This window comes from Rhincodon typus, chromosome 2 (genome assembly GCF_021869965.1).
Source record: "Rhincodon typus isolate 14 chromosome 2, sRhiTyp1.1, whole genome shotgun sequence".
Classification (NCBI taxonomy): Eukaryota; Metazoa; Chordata; class Chondrichthyes; order Orectolobiformes; family Rhincodontidae; genus Rhincodon; species Rhincodon typus.
The window spans coordinates 137294995-137299976 of record NC_063333.1 but is presented as its reverse complement, the minus strand read 5'-3'; positions in this window follow the sequence as shown (position 1 = coordinate 137299976).

Below are 4982 nucleotides of genomic sequence, written 5' to 3'. Positions count from 1 at the left end.
GGAATCTGCCATTCTTACCTGGTCTGGCCTGCATGTGACTCTGGACCCACAGCAATTGCTTGTCTTTTGAATGCCCTTTGAGCAATTCGGGATAGGCAATAAATGCTGGCAATGCCCATATCTCATGAACAACTAAAACAAAATACACAGAACAAAATCTAGGTATGGCCTCACCAACATCCTGTACACTTGCAACAAGACTTTGGTATTTTCTACTTTCGACCCCCTTAGCATGGAAGTCCAAAATTCGATTTGCTTTCTTAATTAATTGCTGTACGTGTATGGCAAAGTTGGGTGGAGTATTTGTGGATTGGCAGGCAGAACATTAGAATCTGGTGTTTGTAAAATATTGGTGTTTGCAAAATGCTGGTAGGGAGGGGTGAAGCAGTGCGTGGTCCCTTTAAAAGATGATGTGATTTTTCTATGCTTAGAGTTTTAAAAAAGGATGTCTGTGGGCAGCAGCTTGTGCATTTGCAGGTGCACAGAGCACTTGAATTGAAACATTTGTATCAAAAGGCTGTATAGTTAGCAGGCCAAGCAGCTGTTCTGTTTTGTTATCAAGATAACAAGTTTTGAATTTAGCCAATTAATTTGAACCGGGCATCCCGATAACAAAAACCAATTCAATTTAAATCCGATGGTTTTGACAACATAGGACCAATCCTACTGTAAGGAATTTTGATATGTCGTCAAGGATATAAAGGAAGGGGCAGTTGGGCAAAGACAAGAGAGCTCAATGCTATCTGATAGAGCTAACAGCTCTCAGCTATTAGAGAAAGCACCATCTATTCATAATGGTACCACAGCTCTCTAATTTAACATTCCTGACAGACCATTCGACAGAGAAGGTATTCCTGAAAGAACATTTGATGGCGAAGGCACAGAACATTCTGGAAGATACGTAACCTGGCTGTAATTTCAAGAGACTAAATCTATTTTTATTATTTTCGTTTTATATAAGTGGGTCTTGTATTTATTGGAACAGTTAGCAGTTAGAAGGGGTTTATTTGGTTTGTTAATAATTTGGTTAAATTTGTTTACTGTTAAAGTTAGACAAATAAATTGTTATTTATTGATTGTAAAGTGAGTGTCATGGATTTATTTTAGTTAACCACTAGAAGCTGCTGAGAAATTGAAGATTAAACCTGTTCTCACACTCCTTTTAATAGATTATGAGGTGCTCCTCTGTGGGTGTTTCAGTTTTAGTTATCAGAGGGGAGTCAGCATGCACTTTCTAATGCCTGTGTGCTAACTCTTTGTGTTTTATGTACTAGAACACCCAGATCCCTCTGTACCATACTTTTTAGAGTCACTCATCATTTAGTTAATAGCCTGACTTTTGATTCTATTACCAAAATGCATGACTTCACACTTTCCTACATTAAATTCCAACTGTCTAGATATTGCCCACAGATGCAATCAATCTATACCCCCTTTCAGATCCCTTATGTTCTTATCAAATGTATTTTGTATTATCAGAAAATTTTGGCTACATTACATCCTGGCCCCTCTGCTAAGTCATTAATATAGATAGTAAATAATTGAGGTCCTAGGACTGATCCTGGTGGCATTCCAAAAGTTATGTCTATCCAAACTGAAAAGGATCCATTAATCCTACCTCTCTGTCCTCTATGATTTGACTATTTCTTAATCCATGCTAATACATTAATCCCTATACTGTGAGCTCCTATCTTGTGCAATAATTTTTTATGTGACACCTTATCGAATGCTTTTCTGAAAATTCGAATTAAGTTCCCCTTTTTGAACTTGGCTTGTCATATCCGCAAAGAACCCTACCAAATTTGTCGTACAAGATTTCCCTTTTGCAAAACCACATTGACTCTGTTTTATTGCATTAAGGTTTTCTAAATAGCTCCTATTTCTTCCTAAATTAGGAATTCCTAATTTAGGAGTCGAGTATTTTCTCCTTGACCGATGTTAATCCGATTATAGTTTCCTGATATCTGTCTCCCTCCCTTGTTGAACAGGGGCATCACATGTAATCTAATGAATTTTGGAATATTTCAACCCAATGCCTCCACTATCTCTGCAATCACTTCCTAGAAAACCATTGGATGCAGCCCATCAGATCCTAGCAACCTGTCTGCCTTTCGTCCCATTAGTTTGTCAAACACATTGTTCTCATAATAGAGAACATAATAAGATCTTTCCTCCCAATAGCACTTTGCTTATTTGTTTTCTTTGGGATTGTAGGGGTGACCTGCACCTGGCCATGTAAGGTGGCTTATACATGACCACACAAAGCTGCCTGTGCCAGTTTACAGGATGGCAGAAAGAAGCTAAGCAAAACTAAGCAGCCTCCTCACACAGTGAAATACAATGGCACCTTTGAACAGAACTGCTAAAAGGTCAGTAAATGCTGTAAGTTCCTATCCGAGACAGTTCAGATAAGAGGATGCCTTAAGACAGAAAAATGACCACATCCAGCTTTATTAATGAAAGGGTAACTGTCCCAGCAAATGAATAATGTCAGGTGCTAGATTAGGTCCTCAAGACACTGCAAGGATAACAGCTAAAGTTATTTTGTAGTAAATAGTTGCTCTTGGAAGCTACCAGCAATATTAAATAGATTCTAGCTAAAAATGCTCTAATCATAGAAGTTGGTTTCAAAACATAACCAGGATACAGTACAAGCCTTAAAAAGAACTTTTGAGTTTAGATGTAAAGATTAACTAGCCTTTGAAGACACCTTCTCTTATGTCCTGAGCAAGACAGATTGATCACAGCCCATAAATTACAAAATGCTGACAGTAGAAGTAGTTGTATAACATTACACTCATATTTAACTTTATAACAGAAGTTAACCTTATAGCTATTCGTTAAAACTAACCGACTTTTTATTGTTACATTATGTAATTGGGACTGTTGGAAAATAAAACGAGTAACTGAATGTTTTAAAAGACAGCACTAAAATGCAATGAGTTATAGAACTTGAGTTGTCCTTAAACAATCCTAACAAAGACCTGAAGGAGTATAATCATTAAACTTTTGGAATGTGAATGAATAGGATGCATGGGGAGATACCATGGCCTAGAGATTACAATGTCTAGCTAATACCATAAGATCATGGGAACTTGGGGCTGTCCATGGAAGTGCCCATCACTGATTAGTGTTCCACAGGATTGGGTGTTTGAATTAAGGGGAAGGATGATGACTATGTTGTATTTGATTACTGTAACACAAAATGTATAAAAATGCTGTATTTCTTTGTAAAAGCAGAGGGTGTATCATTGATCTGTCTTCCGAAGCCAGATGCGGGGGAAGATCCTTTGGCCCTCTCTCTGCATAAACCGATTTCTGTTTGAATAAACATCTTCCACTTCCCTGAATCCTGTCTGCCTCCTGAGTCTTTGCCCCGGGTTGGGAAAAATGCTCTTACAGGGATGTTTATAGTGTCCTCCATCATGATGACCAATGCAAAATACTGGTTTAAGTTATCTACCATTTCCCTCTTCCCCATTTTCAACTTCCTAGTTGCATCCTCTGAATGTGCTACACATACTTTGGCTGCTGGCTTTTATATATCGGTAGGAGCTCTTGATGTTTGTTTTTATATTTCTTTCCCATTTACTTTTCATAGCAACTTTCTCCACCTTAACTAGCTTTCTATTCATCTGCTGCTGGTTCCTTTAAAGAATCCCAGCCCTCTGACCTATCATTAATGTTTGTTGGTTTGGATACCACCTTTTTAGATTGGATGCTTACCTTAACCATCTTTTTACACATAGGCAATTCATCTTTCTCTTCAATTTCTTCTTTTTGACTAGAATAAATTTATATATAATATCTGCTTAAATAAAATATCTGCTTAAACATCAGTCATTGCTCATCCACTGACTCCCCCTTAGTCTATTTCCAAAGGCCACTTTAGACAATTATTTTTTCATATAGCTGTGATTTTCTTTATGTACATTGAGGACTTTGGTTTTAGACCTGAGCTGTCTCCCTCAAAATGAATTTAAAATTCTACCATGGCGTGACTGCTAACCCCAGAGGATCATATTAATCTTATGTCATTGAACATTATGATCTTAAAATAACCTGATCCTAGGTAGGTTCTGCAAAGTACTGTTGTGAAACAAAGACAGACAGCCAAAGCAAATCAGCTTCTCTATCTTGTATTCACAAGACAGTAAAATTAAACCATTCAAGTGACACTCAAAATTGATCCCAATGGCTTCTAACCAGACTTTGGGAATGGCTGACACCAGATACCAAGTGTACAGCATAAATAAAAGAACTAACAATTTATTATTACTACAGTGGTGTTAATAAAGCAAAGTTAAACAAAATAATCCAATTAATTTCTATGATTTAAAATGAAAGATGTAACTGGCCAGTTCATTAAAGCAGCTTCCATGATGCACAGTATCACAGGCACATGGGATTGTATTCTTGATTTCTGAAGATCCAGGCCAATGCAAATAGCTTCCAGTAGAGTCAGAAGAATATTCATTTAATTCTTATAATTGAGATTATATTCTCCAAACAATATGTTGATAATGGGAGAATAACCAGGGAGCAATCTTCTACAATCCTATTTCTTTGGCATCCACAATCATTCTGATAAACCAACACAGTTCAAATAAGTTCAAACTTTGGGTTCTCTTTCTGTTCTTCTTCAGCATTCTTTTTTGTTACACTGGTTGGCACCAGACTCCCTGGGACATCTCCTGTTAATATCAAGCATCCGTCAAAACTTGAGCATAATACATTCCCGGAATCAAAGCATCTACAGTGTTCCTTGAACGAGAATCACCTTTCAATTAACTTACACACCAGGTCGTATAAACAAATATCAGTTTACTTGTTCTCCCTTTTCTAAAATAAACAAGCTGCTACTCACTGTTTAAAGGTCACCCTCAACGCTCAGCTCATGGTTTCAACCAAATTGATAAACAAAAATAAGGAAAACCAGCAAGGGTTCCAACAATACTACTTAAAGAAACAATCCATGATGA